We start from the raw sequence: 19,406 nt of genomic DNA, 5'->3' as shown, positions 1-19,406 counted from the left end.
CCCCCTCTTGATCCAGATCAAAAGAAAACAAGGTATGAAAATTAAGCGATGACTTACTTTTTACAGAAATCCGCCTCTGTTCCTGGCCTGAAGGGGGTAACGATGAAAAGTAACAGTTCTTGGAATGCAACATCAGAGGCCTTCGGCTGCCATTGTCGTCGGAAACCTGCGTGGCCATATCTGTGCACACTATACAATGAAGCTTACACTCGAACAAAACCACTGAAACGCGGAAATAGGAAAAAAAAAAAGAAATGGGCGACCTTGTACTAAACCACGCAAGGCTTGAAAAATCGAAACTGAACGATTCCGAAGACTAATATGGTTGCTTCTAGGTTGTTTCTAGGCTAGGTGATGCTAGGTTGTTTCTACATTGATTCTCAGCGCAGAGGGGTCCGAGATTAAACTACAGACACTCACAGACACGACACAGATGTCCAAACTCCAGAGACCTCATAGATCTACGGGCACGCCGTCGTTGGCGTAGGCCTTGCAGCGCTTCGGGGTCTTCTCGCAGCCGCCGTTGCCTTTCCCTTTCCCCGGTATTCTCTCGTTGTACGTACTCAGGGTCTTCGGCTCGCCGCCGTCGCTTCGCAGCCATTCGTTGTTGGGCTAACTGTTCGCTTCTTCATTTTTAGTGGACCAGTGGTGCGTAGTGGGATTTGACCACTTTCTGTGTCACATACCTATTTTTGATGATGACAGTTTTTTGGTTTGCTGGATAAGGGACGATTTGCTAAACAGCTTCGTTGTTTAGCAACACAGCGGCAGAAAGCAGGAGACCATGACAGAGGGGTGGCTTTCATTGTGTCACAGTCTCTCATTTCTTCCTCTGAGTTTTTAAAGACGATAGTCTTTCTTGGGGAACTTAAACGCAGAAATTTTGGTCTGTCTTTCTGCCTTTCCGTTTGTCGGCACGTCACCCAATTCAGCCGACCGGCCAAAGTTGAACCACTTGCTTACCGCCCACCCATATTGAACTGGTACGGCTGTTCATACTTGTGAACGTTGTCGATCAAAAAGTAAATATTACGCATATCTGAGGCATAACATCATTAGGTAAGTATTAGGTGGTGTGTTCCTTTAATAGAAACTACATAGATACGCAATTTTAAAGACCTTGATGGTATGCGTTTAACGTTGAGACAGTAACGCGTTTATTAAAAGATTGCCACAGCTGAAGCGATGAGCGGTCCAAGCCGAGCAAGCGCGAGCGCCAACAACCGTCTTCGTCTTCTTCTTTCGCAGGCGTTCTTGTCTACGCCCTACTATGTTACAAATCACTCCCCCGCGGAAAAGGAGCCATCCTGGCGACCTAAGGAACAGGTATAACTGGTGGGTCATAATGCGGCTTCAGTCGATCGACGTGAACAGTCTCGCGGCCGCGACGACGGCGGTCCGTAGATGATTGAACAGGCTCAATCAGTTAACTGGGGATGCTTGACGTAGGACGCGGTAGGGGCCTTCGTAGTTAGGCAGTAGCTTTGTGGAAAGGCCAGGAGCGGATGAGGGAACGCGAAGCCACACCAACGTTCCAGGCGAATACGACTGAGGAGGCAGGTTTTCGTCGTGACGGTCCTTCTGGCCCTACTCGCCCTACAATGTTACAACCCTAGTTTCTTAAGGTGCGCTGAAAATGCGACTGCGCTGAAACTTGTCTTCCTCCGTGCCCTCTGCACAAGCTCATGTTGTGTTTTGGTTTCGGTTCAGTAATTCATTGTACGAATGACAGGGGGCGCCGCTCTGGCATTCCTGCTTTACCCAGGCGACGTGTAAGTAAGAGAGTTTGTGGAGAGTAGTCGTTGAGTGCGGACGTTTCTTCTCCTTCGGCGCATTGCGCCAAACAGCGTGTTCGAGCTGGCCGGCGTCCCCACCGGTCGCGTTGGTCACCGCCGGTCTTCGCCTGCCGCTGCGCCGGGACTACCAGCCCGCAACACAGCACTCATGTTTCCCGACGTATTGCCAGATGGCGTCCATATCTCACGCAGCGCCTCTTCTATCGTCTTTAGACGACATTTGCAGCGAAGCACGCAGATACGCGGCCAATTTTTTTTTCCTTTTTTCCTATTTGCAAGTTTTAGTGGCTTTCATCGAGTATACCATCAAAGGCGTGCACGCGGAAGTGGGGGGGCGGCCGCCTCTCTTATTCGTGTGAAGGGGTGCGCCTATTCTGCTCCATGTCTCTACTCATTCGGACCTCTAATGCCATATTTATGCGCAGGGTTATGGCTAAGCATGCTTTTGGGAAGAAAATGGTGACCGAGGACCCCGGATGTTGGATTCAAAGAACTGCTCACTTCCCAACTCTACCTCCGGAAGAGCGTGAACCAATGGCAGGCAGTTGTGAGAATCACGTCATAGCTTGCTTTTCATTTTTGCATCTATCGTGTAGCCCTTTTGCTTTGGGACTCATGCGCGCGCACGTCTATGGTAACCACGCTCCAACCTGCCCAACAATCAACTCTATTGAAGCAATGACAGCACGGGTCCGACTAGGTAAAGGTATTGGATCTATGCGCTTCTTAACGTGAGCCATCTCAAACCGTCTGCTGTCCCTTCACCGTGTTAATTTCTGTTGATTGTGTCGCAGAATATTGGGGGGGGGGGGGGGGACAGCCTTTCGCCCAATGAAAACCCGTGCGCATGCTTATGCACTTCGTAAACGTCAATCATCTCAACCCTTCTTCTCCCACCGTGTTAATTCCTGTTGATTGCGTCACAGTTCTGCAGGTTCGACGTGGCGTACCTGTACACGCACTTCGCCATCGCCGCTCACGACCTGGAGTACGAAGGCAACTCGAACGCTTGTCTCTTCGCCAAGTCGCACGGGGACTTCTCCCGGCTGAAGTCGCTGCGACAACCGGCAAAACGTCTTCGCGATGAATTTGTATCGTCCCTTGGATGGGCTTGAATGGTGGCGCAGACGCTTCACGTCTAAGGATGGGCGCTACGCAATTTTTTTTTTTTTGCCGAACGCAGTTAGTGACGCAACACGCAATAAACGAGATACGCTGTTTGATAGAAAAGTGATAGTGAAATCTTGTTTGGCGATGTGTTACATTTGTCATCATTTCTGAAAGTGATTTGAAGCCAGATTTGAGAAACATACTGATAGCGATCTCCAGAATGACTTAAATCTGGACACCCATTCTTCAGTACACAGCTTTTGTCCCACGGTTACATTTTAACACGTCGTGACCACATGGGATATCTCACGAAAAAAAATACTTGAGACCAGTCAAGTTTGAGTAGTTCACGGGCTTACTTATGAATCAACAACAAATGGGACAAGGACAGTGATGTGCGGTCTAGTGAAAAGTCCGCAGACCGCGTTTTGATGTCTTTTTTAAACTAATGATTTCGTATGCAAAGCATAAGCTGCTCCTACAACACGCAGAAACAGTAGCGAACACTAACGACAGTAACAAACACAAGGCAGCGTCAAGGCAAGAGTTAACGAACAGTATTCAACATTAGTGAACAGGTAGCGACGGAAATCGGGTAACAGGTAGCCAAGATCACTCCGCGCTAGCGGACTTAGTTAAGTCGGGTATTATGCTTGTAGATTCCTCTCATTTGAAAAGTCGCCTAAACGGCTTACGAGGTTATGTAACGAGTTAAGCTGTAACTAGGGTAAGTTATTTGCAGATTAATTTAAGCCGAGCATTATTAATAGTGCCTAGTGGCAAAAGTAGCCCTCCAAATTCACATGAGCATGACTAGGAAAGTTAAACTCTTTTTCACGAAGAGCACTGCTTAAAAACCACGATAATCAATGTAATGTATTCGTTTGTTTTTTCACGAAGTTTATATTTCTTGTTTAAAAGCCGAGCGTATCAATAGAACTTGTAGGTTTGGGCGAGTCGGTTCATCTTGCGCATAACTTGAAGCAGCGCGAAGAAACGAGGACAACGAAGGTACACGCACAACAGGACTAGCGCTGGTCCTGTTGTGCGTGTTCCTTCGGTGTCCTTCTTTTTTCGTGCTGCTTCAAGTTATTCGCAAAAAATTGGGCAGATCCCACGTGTTGTGAAAATCGGTTTCATGCGAAGCAGTCAGCGAGTACTTCTATGCTGTATTTTATGGCTTTGAGCCAAGCGTTACGAGATGGATCAACATGTTCATGTAAGTGTAGTAGCTGTGTGTACATTGTCGGCTTACCAGGCACGTCGACAACACTGGCGTGTAAAGGGTAACTTATGGTGCGACGTAACGTCCGCCCTCACGTTAGAGTACATACCTCAGTATTATCGAAAGTAAGTGCATTTTGTGGTGCAATCAGGTGAATATCATACGCAACTTTCGTTAATGTATAAATCCGGGTCGAACAATGCTTCAATATAGGTTCCTATATCATAGAAATACAAATGTAATATTTATTAGACTGCTGTGAAAGCCGAGACAACACTGAAACCACAGACGCTAATCTGATATGACGCCTCTATCGTAGGAGTACATATGCAGTGTTTATTGCTCTTTTGTAAAATGAGATAGCCAGCATCACAACTACAATTGACGTGGCATCGACATTACGCCTTCATGGGCTTGTTTCTTCCAAACCAGTTCATAGACCTGGCGAAGCTTTGTGCTAGAATACCTGATTACCACACAGAATGCTTGGGTTCGATTCCTGCTTGGATCCTAATTTTAATTTTTTCCATTCGTCGGGTAAACGCGGCCGATGTCGGTTTTTGTTAACGCTTTTGCATTTAAATTGTCAATCTCTGTTCTCGATGTTCCTGGGTAGATATAAACTGTCAATAACCTATGGCGCATACCCGCACACCGCGGCCCGTGGTAGACGAATACGTGCCACACGTGTTAGGAGGAAAGGGTTTGACGACGTACGCGACGGGATTTCGCATTATTCATGATATGGCCCGACAGTCATATTCGTCAAATCCTCTTACCCTCCCATACCAATTTTGGTCTCCACCAAGTTAAGGAGGCAATCATGAGAGCACCCAGACGTAGGCGGCTAGATAGATAGATAGATAGATAGATAGATAGATAGATAGATAGATAGATAGATAGATAGATAGATAGATAGATAGATAGATAGATAGATAGATAGATAGATAGATAGATAGATAGATAGATAGATAGATAGAAACGCTCAAAGTGCCGAAGGTTTGCTAAGAAATGCTTCGCATTTAAGAAAGACAGGACACGAGAGACAAGCGTCCGTCCCGTCCTTTTTGCGCTCTGCTTTTCTTTTAAGACAACGATGCATGGGTCGAATCCTCTCCTCTGTGCTCGCCTTCTGCTCATTTGCCCTGTGCTCCAGCATACACTCGCTAGTAGCCGTCGAAGAACCTTTCTGGAACACACCACACCGTTGATTACCTGTTATGGGTTCGCATGCTCGCATTGGGGGGAGGGGTGAAGAGCAAAGGGATGTAGACTGACGGTAGGAGCCACTGTGTAGGTGTCGGCTATATATCATCATCATCATCATCATCATCATCATCATCATCATGACTACGCCCACTGCAAGGCAAAGATTTCACCCATGTTCTGCCAATCAACCCGGTCCTGTGCTTGCTGCTGCCACGTTATACCCGCAAACTTCTTAATTTCATCAGCCCACCTAACTTTCTGTCTCCAGCTCGCACATTTGCCTTCCCTTGGAATTCAGTCAGTCACTCTTAATGATCAGCGGTTATCTTGCTCACGCGCGACATGCCCATGTCCATGCCCATTTCTTCTTGATTTCGACTAAGATGTCCTTAACACCCGTTTGGTCCCTGACCCACTCTGCTCTCTTCTTATCCCTAAAGGTTACACCTATCCATTGGTTACGCCTTGCCATTGCTCGCTGCGTCGTCGTCAGTTTAAGTTGAACCCAGTTTAAGTTGGCTACATACCGTATGTTGCTACCTAACTCTTAAGGTGTTGCGTAGCATGTCGACACTGGCTAACAAGATTCCTTCCAGAGGAGGCATCCTGGCGCCTCTATTGTTCTTTTCCCTAGTGACAAACGCGCAACGTGTGTGACTCGCCTTCAACACTCTCGCATATAGGCTCCCTTGATGCCGCGGCCGGGACTGCAGGTTTCGACATAGATCTCAATGTCTTACCCGTTAAGCGTTGAAGAGCCTGAGTGAGTGAGGTCAAGATAAAGGCTGATTGCCGGCCACTCTCCCCGAGTGCTATAAGATCAATCATGATTACTAACTAACCGAGAACAATATTAACATCGGCTGCTTTTGTGGTGGCGAGCGTGGCCGCCTGGGACGCCACGCCCAGGGAACGAAGTACCGGGTGCACGCCGGGACGGCGTCCCTGAAGCAGATAGAAGAAACACAGCCGAGTGCCGAGCGAAGGACCTAATTTTAATAGAGACAATGAAATATACACATTGTGAATGCGCCCCTTGGGGGCAAGAGAATAGGTTTCGAAAGCGGAACCCGAACCAGTATCCCCACTCTTCTGAGAGAGGATGTCCGCGGCATGCTTACACAAGGTATAGATATGCAGTAAGGCATTTTTATACGAAGTTAAGAACGTGTAGCAAGGCATGCACTTTAAAATCATGCTACACAAATGTAGCCAATCGTTACATGTTTTACGTAATACTGAAGTATACTAATTTAGTTGTAAAACATATGGTATCATCTTTTTAAAATGGTTAATGAAATTCTTTTCACAGGCGATTATCTATTTTCTCCCTCTGGGAAAAATGACGTAGTCGGCATTTATGAAGAAAATGACACCAAGAGAAAAACCTGCCGCAGCGTACACTGCAAATCACACTCATTAAAAAATTATATCAGAATAAAGAAATTACACACGTCATACACGTATTGGTGCGTAGCGGGTATATGCCATCGAATATGAACGAGAACAAGAGAAGAAGAAAGAGACGCATCGCGCTGGCTGTACTTCTTTGCCTCGATACACCGAACTTCTTCCGTAGGCGTTACAAAATATCGAAGATCACTTCGGTAAGTGACATTACGTGTTGCATACATTATCAAGCTCGCTCCTGAAAATCGCAGAACTAAATTCGACAAAGGTTATCCGTTCTTTCTTTCGTACAGTTGCTGCACGGTGTGACTCCCGGTGTCACACGAACACTCTGGATCACGATCGGGCGTGATGCGAACCGAAATCCTCCATCGCGATTGGTTTCCTGACGCATGCTATAGAAGGGAGCGAATCACTGTTGAGAGGCTTGATACCGATCTCGTTCAATAGCAATCGGCAGGGCACGGTTTGACACCGCGGTATCAAACACCGAGTGCCATCGGGTTCCCTTCACTTGGATCTCCTTGTGTACGCCTTGACCTTCAAGGCGAGAGCCTTAGATGACTCAAAAACGCGAAAAGTGACCTTCGGCATCGGCGGCGCCAGCACTAACGATGCAAAAGATCGTCATAATGTTATGACGTCACCATGTGACGCCATCACTTTGGCGTCAGTCTCAATTTGGCGTCAATCTCACTTTGGCGTCAGATAAGGTGACGTGAAATGATGATGTTATCACGTTATATCGTCGCTTCGTCAAAGGTGGTCCGATCTCGAAGGCACTGCAAAACCATGTGAGGTGCCCAAAGCTTTCGATAAGAAGGAGGGGGATTGATCAATACAGTCAATTGAGAAGAAAAAAAAATCCACGCATATCCACGAAATGAATGATGAAGAGTGGGGCGAAGCTCGGATTGATCAGTAACCGTGAAGCTCCCGTGACATTGCCCACTCTTCATCATGTACAGGAGGGACACCATGTGTGTAGAGTATATACATTTTATTGGTCATAATTCGTATGCCCTCTTGAGTTCTGGATTTCGTTTTCCTTTCATTATCACCGCTTTACGATCCCGGAAATGTAGAGCCAATGGTTCTTCAGTCGGATCTAACCTGAAGTTGGGAATGACAAGGTATATGCACGTCCCCCTGATGGTTGTTGGCTGTTTACAGTCATACCAAATGCATCGTAGAGCGTATTGAGACGTCAGTACTGCACAAGCCAGTCGTTGTCGGTGTTGTCAACGTTAACGCCACCGACCAACACGATGGGGTTGTTCTTGTGCTTTGTTTCATAATCGCTCATTGCTAGATCGATGTACTTTCCTACGTTGCCTCGGTAGAAATTCGGAAGCAGGTACACTGTCATGACGGCGGTTCCGTTGGATAATTTAATTGTAGCGGGTCCTCCATTGTGAGAGGGCGTGCACCGCAGCGCCCTCTCGTGTATTTTGTTTTTCAGAGATGTATCATTTTTTTATGGAGTTTCGATTTTTCTTCGGTTTTCGGTGCATTTTCTTCAGAGATGTGTTTTTTAGATTTTTCGATGCACACTCTCATGAATTTATTTTTTCACATATATATTTTTTTTCAGTTTCGGTTTCGCTTTCGTGTACCGTGACGGACGCGGGCGGCGAAGAGGGCTAGGTCTTAACAAGGGTCACTCTTAAAATAACAAGATGGCTCTCTGGCAGTTTGGTCTCCCGAAGCAGTCGGTACATGATGACAAAGTGATGGGTTTCTGCACGTTACGACGTAAGCACAGGAGGAGAGATGCTTAGGACAAAGGTTGGACTTGCAACTGAAGTTAACTAAAAGAAGATGTACACTAGAGCACCACCACGCATGCGTAAAGAACCAGCATCAGTAATAATGCAAAGCAAACATACCAACCCTCTTCACCCCCCCCCCCCCCCCGGTCTTATCTTTTATACCTGGACCAAAGACGTGTACTACATGGTGAAATTATAGTTTTTATAGATAGGAAGTTTCAATATCTGACCAAACTGAATGCCACCATTTAGTGCATGTTGTAAGGGCCGGTTAAAGAAGATAAAAATGGGGGTGAAGCGTGTTAGATTGTATGTTTGCACGATTAGTGCTGCTGGTTCTTCACGCAGGCGTGGTGTTGTTCTAGTGTATACCTTCTTTTAATAAACGTCAGTTATAAGTCCAGCCTTTGTCCTGTGCGCTTTTCCTCTTGTGCTCGCGCCGTACCCTGATTAAAGCCTTCACTTTGTCAAGATGGATTTCGGCTTAGAGTCGCCTGAGCCGAATGTATAAGGGACCTGTGAGTTTTATTGCTCGGTGAACTTTAGGTGTTCTTGTTTGCTGCTCACTGCGCTGCGGGGGCAAATAAATTGGCGCTTTGCTTTGCTTTGCAGGTAGGAATACAATCCGAGCACTGTTTGTGGGGTGTGCCAGTAACAAGTAATAATAACTGTTGGGGTATTACGTCCCAAAACCACGATATGGTTATTAGAGACGCCGTAGTAGTAATAATAATCGTTGGGGTTTAACGTCCCAAAACCACGACATGATTATGAGGGACGCCGTAGTGGAGGGCTCCAGAAATTTTGACCATCTGGTATTCTTTAACGTGCATCTAAATCTAAGTACACGGGCCTCAAGCATTTTCGCCTCCATCAGAAATGTGGCCACCGCGGCAGGGATTCGAACCCGCGACCTTCAGGTCAGCAGTTCGAGCACCACAATCACTAGACCACCGTGACGGGTGGAGATGCCGTGGTGGGGGGATTCGGAAATTTCGACCACCTGGGAATTTTTACGGGAACAGATTTAAGTACACTGGTGTTCTTTGCATTCCGCCCTCATTGAAATACGGCCGCCCTGACCGGGAATCGAACCCGTGCCCTAGAGCTTAGCAGGGCGACACCCTACGTTCTAAGCTGCCGCGGCGCGTTGGGGTGTGGGCAGAGAATACTAGTGTGTGTGAATGTGTCTGTAAATGAGGAGCATCCAATTCGTGCTTAATTTTCAAGATGCTTTGAATGGATACACATATTCCAGACAAATACATACACCAACTTACACAGGCTACATCAATTCTACCCCACAGCGTACAGAGATACATGTCCATGGTGTGGGACCACACCAGCTCTGTGTCACATTACGCGGGAGTGCACACTACCGCAAGATCACGAGCAAGAATCCCCCTTCCTCCCCCACCATTTTTTAACCTGTTCTCCGCTACAGAATTCTGCAGCTGCGGTTCCTTGGAACCCAAGTTGGGAGTCTTTAGATATGAGCACGATTTCTTAGTACTTTTACAGTGTGGTGCCTTGGGGTTGTGCTCTGAGTTGTCACAAATTGTCGCAGCATTTGAAGAACGTCCTTCCCCAATGTCATAACACAAAAAAATTGACACGACGACTTTCTCCAGTTCAGTAAAAACAGTAAATGCATGTGTATTCAGTACAGCAGTTTGTTAGGAGCCCATGTGTGCATTCTTATTAGAGGTTCTTCCACCACCACTTTGAAGTTTGTTCCGCGACCAAACAAGCCCCCCCCCTCCCTTCAAATCTTGTCCGATTATCTTCCACCGTATTGGGGCGGAGGCGAAGGGGGGGGGGGAGGGCGCTAGCTCATCAGGATCTACGGCACACAATGAACACCACTACGTGAAGAACACAGAGGCATGACGGGAGGCTCGGCATTTGAGGACCACCTTTGGCTGGTCCAATGGGCAGAGGTGATGGCAAGGGCCAGCGAAGTCCTGGAATAGGGGCCCCGACTATTTGCGATGCCGCGCCTTATGTGATAATAAATTTTGTTCTCTCTCTCTCCAGGGTTTTGTTTCGGGTCCCCCCGTCCGGCATGTGGCAGGTTGCACCTTCGAATCCTGGTGCAGCCGAGGCTCCCGGCTATGGTCAGCAGTATTACGACCCCGCCGCCCCGTATTACCCGCCGACTGCGTACGGACCGGAGCCGTACGTTGCATACGGGCCGGAGCCGTACGTTGCGTACGCGGAAGAAAGCATCATCGCAGGTACAGAATGTGCGAAGACTACACACAGATTACATTGATGCCACATCGTGAGGCCGCCATATTTGGGCACTATGCTACGTTTGCATTGACATCTTGGCCACCACCATTTCAGGGCACTAGCATACCGTTAAGCGGTGTTGTAAGCATAAACAAACATGGCAGCACGACAGGTGCATCTTGCACGATAGACCAATCAACAACGATAATCCGTTTCAAGCAAGGGACACGCTCGAGAGCGAATCGATGCACGCGTAATGATGCTGTCTATTTACGTCACTGTGGCCGCCATGTTTGGGTGCTAGAACATCGATAAACGGATTCAGCAACGTCACCTTCAATCAATTATTCTTTTAATTAGATATAAATCTAGTGGCTTTTCGATTTGCCTGTTGTGTGGGGCTGGTTGCTTACACTGGCGTAGCCATGGGGGGGGGGGGGGGGGAGGGGGTAAGGAGGAGTTCAGACCCTCCACCTCCACCACTCCTCGAAAATTTTGAATTTTGCATGCGTATATGCACATGCGCAAATACAAAAACGCGCGCTAATATACATACATAAAGGGGAACCCCCCTCTCCCCGAAAACGTTTGTAGCTACGCTTCTGGTGGTTTTACAGCAGCATTAACTGTGCATTGAGACGTGGCGGGGAATATTAGTCCGTCATTGTTGTTGCAGTTACACTTTGGAAACGTATTTGCGAATGGTTCATTCCAGCAGTGTACTGTCTCTCTGGAATAAAATTCAGTCTGTTATTTGGGTTAGTCTACTATGCGGCGCGGCCTCCCGTGTGCAAGTTCGGGGGAGGAATGCGAACGCACTCTTTCCAGAAACTGACGCCTCTGTATCCTTATATAGACCTTTGTTTAGTAATAATTAACATTAAAGCGCATATTTCCTCCTTTCGCATAACCAAAGATTCCCCCCCCCCCTTCTCTCTCTCTCAGATTCGAGGAATATCTTTATGATAATTAAGAACTGCTCCTGAAAGGCCCGTCTAATGGCAAATTTGTATTAATAAACATGTACAAATTTTGTCACCTTCAAGTGTAGGTATAGGCTTATTATAGGTTAGTTACAACCACTTTTGAATGAGCACAGGAGTACTAATAATTCATATGTTTCCACAGGTCCTCCTGCCGAAGCCGGGAATGATTCAACGTAAGTACAATCTCTCGTATCTTAAGTCACGTAACTTGAAGAATGGGGCTGTGACACCTGTGCCATTTCAAAGGTTTCTATCAATCTGCTCATGATTACACTTTAGTTGTCTAACTCGTAATGGGACCGCGGAAAATTTTCTCAACATAGAAAGCGTCGAGTCTTTCCATAATCTTTGAAGAGATAAATGACTTGGCAGTAGACAGCACGCAGGAAAAATGTGATAAGATAATTAAAAGGGCTATAGAATGTTAAGTGCGAGAAAAAAAGTGCCGCAGACGTTCGCTTGAAGTCTGCTGGTCGTTAAAACCAGGTGTGCGTAGTAAACAGCAGCAAAAGATGCCTGTTTATTCTGAGTTTCAACCGAACAAATGCGCACGTGCGTACAGTCTCTTACGGGTGAAGCAATTTTTGAAAGCCTGCAGCCGCTCATATTTGCGTAGAGTTCGTTCCTATTGCATTACTTATCTTTGGCGTCGTAATAGGACTGTACACAGGCAATAAACAAAGAAAAAAAGAAAGAAAAAAAAAAGATTGAGCCAGAAGTGCGTTGCGTAGCCAAAGGAATATTCTCGCATTTGGAACTGTGATATCATAAAATGTCATCGCACGTTTTCTTTTTCTTTTTTTTTTGCAGAGACACCAATGCGTTAACGGCTGCGGTGGTGGTGTTGATAGCCATGTGCATAATCAGCTGCATCTTTTTCATCTTGATGGTTCTTCAGGACAGTAAGCACGCGCACACTTACGATATCTTTCTTAAAAGCTTAAAAGTTTGTTCACACATTAGTTTCGTTTCATGGAATACATAAATGAGTTAACAAAGATACTCGAGGAATGTTTCCTTACATTGCCTGAGACTAGGTGGCGTTAGTGACAAGTTTCTGAAGCTATAATTCCCACCATAGGCTTCCCAAGCAACGTTGAGCGGCGCCACTGCTCTTATCGTAACTGGGAATATCTAAGGCGTGTCTCCTTTCACGACAACACTGCTACCCCCGCTACCGCGCAGGCGCAGAGATGTCGGATTGCATCTGTGGTGCGTCAGAATGCAACTATTGCTGACTAGCAGTGCTTCGGACCGAATGAGGAGCGCATGCGCGTACGTGTCCTTGCAGCCGCCGCTGGCAAGTCCGGCGACAAACCGCCTTCGCCGGCAGCGTCTATCCCCAGTAACGCATAGTGCGGCCGCGCGATCGTCGCGCTCAAACTTGAGCTTGGGTCGCTTGGGTTCCCTGTATACTATCGATTATTTCCGATTGTTGCATTTGTTTCGTGTTTTCTTTGTCGACGTGAAGGGCATATTTTTTTATGTTGCGCCCATAGCATTGTTCTCAATCAAACCTACCCTTTTTGTATTTCCTAAAGGTGTTACATCGTCTTAGTGCAATTGTTAATGTTGTTATATACACATCTTAAGAACGACTTTCGCTGAAGAAACTCAGTCTTGCACCTTGTTTGCCGCTATAAACGTTTTCCAGTGGTGAATTTTGTTTCTGGGTTCCTATATATGCAGCGATCTGTGAATAAACAGCGGGCTAATAATCACATAGTCATTAAAAATAGCTAATAGCACTTATTATCCACCTTGAATTCTGGTCGGCTGACCTTCTGGCCGGAGTCCTTATGAGAATCCCAATTAAAGCTTCTTCTCTATTGTATATGTACTTGTCTATATGTAATCTATATATTGTCTATACACAGGCATTAAATAGAGGGAAGTTCATATCCGCAAAGCATGATCGACTTATGAAGTCGAGGCTTTCACGGAAACCCGTCTGGTCGGGAAGTAACATGATAGAATGAAATCAGGACACCGACCATGAAATAAAATACGGAAAAAGGCGTTTTGGCTCCCCTGACAGGAGCCTTGTTCACAATGACTTTATCATTGCGAACAAGGCTCCCGAGAGAGGAGCCGAAACGTCTTTTTCCGTATTTTATTTTATGGTCGGTGTCCTGCCTTTATTGTATCATGATCGATTTATATGCAAGACGCAACGTGTCTTGTGAGAAATTGTATGAGGGTAACCTCCTTAAAATGTAGAAAGTATTATCTGAATTTTTTGCGCGAGTGTTGCTCATATTCAGCGGGTCGTGGTTAATTGCTGTTACGCCAAGATTACAAGTAGTGGGTCGCGGCTGTGGTCGCACGGCTGTTGTCTGTTTCAGAATATTTTTTCGACAAGCCTGGCCTATCCGGTTTGTCTAATTAATCTACTGCATGGCACTGCATAACCACGCGGCACGATTTTATTTGTTCATAATATTCGTACCATACGAGTGTACCATCATAAAAAAAGAATATTCCCTATGAAGCTATAGAACTTCGTTGCCGCATCCCCACTTGAAATTTTTCGTACAGCTCGCGCGACCGCCCGGTCTCTATCGCCCCTGCAGCCCGCATATCTCGTCGCACCGGTCATGACTTACAAGTCACCTGGCCACGCGCAGGCGCAATACGTGATTGTCAACTTCCCGCTATCCACGTGCAGTGTACGAATGGAACGCTCCTCTCCACTCGCTTGAGGACCTCCACGCTTGAGGACCTCCTTCATCTATGTGGCTGGAAGCAACGCCGCCGCGCTGCCTATTCCATGACGTCACGACGCTAGCTGAGCCGCTCTAAACTACGCTTTCCATTGCCCTTCTGCAGGCAATCTCTTCGCCTATTCCTCTCTCTTTTAAGCCGAAAGCCTTAAATGCCTCATCAAACGCGAAATTTGACCGAACACGAGTGATGCAAGAAATCATCATCACGTGATGACGTCATAATATTACGACACGATGACGCCAGAGATCGCGAGAAATTGTGGCGTCATCATGACGTCCCTGTGACGTCACGTGATGTAACGTCGCGTGATTACGTAATCGCATGACATCGCATCGTAGTTTGGTCAGAGGTGGTCCGATCACGGAGGCAATGCAAAACTAGGTGAGGTGCCTTCGATGTTGGATGTAGTGCAAAACCACATAGACTGAGAAGAAAAATAAGACGGCTTTCGCCCTCGAGTCGTCACTTAATGCATAATGCATAAGGGGCCTTGTGACTTTTTAACACGAAAGTGTTTTATGCCGGGTTCCACCACGGCTCCACTGACGCATTTCCGTCGCGGATATGACGTTGTAAAATATAAAGACTAACATATGGCAAAGAAAAAAAAACTTAAAAGTTCCGTCACAGGGAGTCGAACTTACGACCTCACGACCGCCAGCGCGCAGCGCGAAACGACTCCGCCACAGACGGCATGTTCTCTGCTGTGCTAACGGCGAGCTATTTATGTACACCATTTGCCGGTGGCGGTACTAAGAGATCGGCGGCACAGCGGGTTTTCGTTATCACTAGCGAGATAGCGCGAAGGGCTCGAAGAGCGCGCTTTAAAAGTCGTACCCCACGCGGATTAGCGCGCGCCTCGACAGGGCGTGGTCGCTCGTGCGGGCGCTTATCCCGTGATCTCGGTGGTTTTTACGTCTTGCGCTCTGCCTGCAAGTTTCCGTTGAGAGCACGAAGGTCACCTCGCTCACTGCAGCGGCCGCTTTCGCGAAAGGAGCGCGCTGCTCACACAGAAATAAGTTACAACTGTGACAGTTCGCGCTCATCCTGTGTATGTTCGTTCCGCGCGTCCTTTCTGCTTGAGCAGCACAGTGCGAGTTTCGAGCGGCTTGCCGTTCTTCGCGTAACATTACAATTGGATGCTGTAGCACTCATTCCTTCGCGCTTGGGGCGAAAGAATGCACAACAATCGCTGAACTACGTCTGTGAAGACCCGTTTCACTTTCGTGTTATACCGATTCCTATGACAGAGGGATCAGCCATGTTTTTCTCTTTTTTATCCCCCTTTAATGTGTGTTACGGTTGAGCTGTTCTCACCCGAGAGGCAGTTACCCATATCCCCTTCATATGCTTCATATCCCCATATCCTCCTGCTGTCAAGAATCAATATCTATTACCACAACACTGCCACTATTACCTGCCCGATATTATTTCTTCAGAGTGTAACATATAACCCGTCGCGCAGTTGACATGTGGTTAGTATCGTTAGTATATATGTAATCCCTCCCTTAAGTAGCACCCACCAGAAGGGTACATAAGGAAATAAAGTGACGTGAAGCCTATAACGTTCGCTAGTGAACATGGCTGACGAAATTTCTACACCCTCAGGCTCCGCTGACAGTGAGACAACAAGCGAGCCCGCAGAGAGCTTCGGCCAGCAAGTCTACGTGAGATCAGTCGTTGTTTCAAGGGAGACGCCGAGGGTGGTACCGCCCGTAGTGCCCACCACGAGATTGACCACCGCACAGACGACCCATGCAGGAGAGGCTACCACCTCGCGAGAGCCTGCCACTAGAGAAGAGGCTACCACCACACAAGTGCCTAGCACCACGGAAGCGCCTGTCATCACCACACAAGAGTCTATAACCGCAGCAGAGCTAACCACTACCGAAAGGAGTACCACAACACGTCAGACTACCGCCACACCGCAGGCGACCACCGTAGCACAGGACACCTATGAAACAACAACCGAAGATGATTGGTATGTTACAACCGACGTGACGGAGTGGTCGCCCGACGCAAGCGTCCAAGGTAGGTCCGCCATTAGGGGAAAAAAAAAAAACAGCCATCTAATCTCCTTAAAAGAGCCCTGCGACACTTTTCCAAGTAATTATCGAATTACTTCATTGGAGGGGTTTATAGCCTCACGAATGGACTGCCGCAAAAATTTTCATAATCGGTCAAATGCGAGCGGAGTTAAGAGATTCGTCGCACGCTTCAAGCGCTTTCTCTCTCCTTTCGTACTATCGTGCGCGCTGAAGACGACACAGAGCTCCACAGGTTGGAATGACAAGGGGGCAAGAAACTACGTCCGTTCGCCAGAGCGCGTCATGACCTTGGGAACATTGAATAAAAAGACGAAGACGCCGACCACAACAGACTAGAAAATGTAATAAGACGTTTGGGCACCCAGAACGGGAGCCTTGTTCACAATGCATTGTGAACAAGGTTCCCGTTCTGGGTGTCGAAACGTCTGCCCCATATCTTTAGTCATTAGGGCTTTGATGCTATATATGCGCAGGGTTATGGCTAAGCATTATTTTTCACAATAATGGCGACCGAGCACCCCAGATGTTGGATTCAAAGAACCGCTTACTTGCCAACTCTACCCCCGGAACAGCGTGAACCAATGGCAGGCCGTTGTGAGAATGACGTCGTAGCTTCCTTTTCATTTTTGCATCTATCGTGTAGCCTGTTTGCTTTGGAACTCATCCCCGCGCACGTCTATGGTAACCATGCTCCAACCTGCCCAACAACCAACACTACTGAAACCATGACAGGACGGTTCCGACTCAGTGAAAGTATTGGATCTATGCGCTTCTTAACGTGGGCCATCTCAAACCGCTCTCCCTTCACCGTGTTAATTTCTGTTGATTGCGTCACAGAATATAAGGTGGGGGGGGGGGATGAAATCCCGTGCGCATGCTTATGCACTTCGTAAACGTCAATCATCTCAACCCTCCTCCTTCCACCGTGTTAATTTCTGTTGATTGCGTCACAGCTGTGCAGGTTCGACGCGGCGTACCTGTACACGCGCTTCGGCATCGCCGCTCACGACCTGGAGTACGAAGGCAACTCGATCGCTTGTCTCTTCGCCAAGTCGCACGGGGACTTCTCCGGGCTGAAGTTGCTGCGAGAACCGACAAAACGTCTTCGCGATGAATTTCTATCGTCCCTTGGACGGGCTTGAATCTGACGCACTGACGCTTCACGTCCAAGGACGGGCGCTCCACAATTTTTTTTTGTCGAACGCAGTTAATGATGCAACACGCAATAAACGAGATATGCTGTTTGATAGAAAAGCGACAGTGGGAGCTTGTTTGGCGATGTGTTACATTAATACGCGGTAGAATGGCCTGCGTGCGGCAACAAAGAAAAGACTCTTGCGAAATTCTCTTATACCAGGGGGTCTCAAACTCGCCAAGCTAGCAGACCACAATCACGAAATTTAGTGTCCCACAATAACCAGGACCGTGAAGAAGGCATGGGGGTGGGGATGGGTAGGGTAGTTTGAAAAAAGTGTCAGCTGACGTTGCCATTTGTAAGTAGGCATTTGCCATAGCTCACATATGGGTCATTTCTGAATGTGATTTGACGCCGGATTTCGAGAAACGCACCGACACTGACCTCCGGAATGACTGAAATCTGGACGTCGATTCTGCAATACAAATTTTTGTTCCACGGTTACATTTTAACACGTCGGGACCGCATTGGATATCTCACGAAAAAAAGATACGTGAGACCAGTAACGTTTGTGTAGTTCACGGGCGTACTTGCGAAGAATAAAAAAAATGGGACAAAACAGTGATGTGCAGGCTAGTGAAGACCACGTGTTTGATGTCTTTTTTTTTTTAAGCTAATGATTTCGTATGCGAAGCATGAGCTGCTCCCACAACACACAGAAATGGAAGCAAACACTAACGAGCAGTAACCAACACAAAGCAGCGTAAAAGCAAGAGTTAACGAACAGTAATCAACATTAGTGAACAGTTAGCGACGGAAATCGGGTAACAGGTAGCCAAGATCACTCCGCGCTAGCGGACTTAGTTATGTCGGGTATTATGCTTTGAAAGTCGCCTAAACCGTTTTCGAAGTTATGTAACCAGTTAATCTGTAGGTAGGGTAAGTTATTTGCACATTAATTTAAACCGAGCATTATTAATAGTGCCTGGTTATAAAAGCAGCCCTCCAAATTCGTATGAGCAGGAAGCAGAAAATTACACTTTTCACGAAGAGCACTGCTCAAAAACCACGATCCCCAAATCTAATGTCCTCGCTTCGTTTTTACGAAGTTTATATTTCTTGTTTCCCTCCTTTACTGCCCTGCTCATGACATTTTAATTTGTACGATGTTTTAATTTAAAGTAAATGATGTTTTTTTTAAAAAAACTTGATACATTCTTATCGCATACCTACTGCTACTCGATCTTTGGCCGTACCCTTAGTCGGTAGGCGCCATAATAAAACCGAATCACTATCATCGTCATCATTCATAGCCGATCGATTTCTTGGCCAATCCCCCAAGGTGGGTGTGAACCTCTGTTGTTGGCTTTCAACTTCAACTTCGTAATGAATTGATACCGAAATTTACTGCGAACAGTGTATTATATCAAGAAGCCCGAATCCCCACTCCAGCTTGCAGATTCCGCATTCTTACCGTCAAAACGTATTTAAAAATTTACGCATCTTCACTCAGACGATTACAGTTTGTACACATTTCTAAATCGAGAACATTTTTAATGAGCCTTGGTCTCGGGTATATAAGCCTGAAGTTTTGTTTGTGCGAGATCAGCTAGAGCGTTTAAATGTTAACATACGCGACATCGTTTCAAATGATAACTCATTGTCCAAAAAGAAAAATTGAATTGGATGATATATTGCCATCTAATTCAAACCTTATACCGTCTAGATATCTTGTAGGCTTTTTAGAGGACCA

The sequence above is a fragment of the Rhipicephalus sanguineus genome, chromosome 7 (assembly GCF_013339695.2).
Source record: "Rhipicephalus sanguineus isolate Rsan-2018 chromosome 7, BIME_Rsan_1.4, whole genome shotgun sequence".
Lineage (NCBI taxonomy): Eukaryota > Metazoa > Arthropoda > Arachnida > Ixodida > Ixodidae > Rhipicephalus > Rhipicephalus sanguineus.
This window is presented reverse-complemented; position numbering follows the sequence as displayed.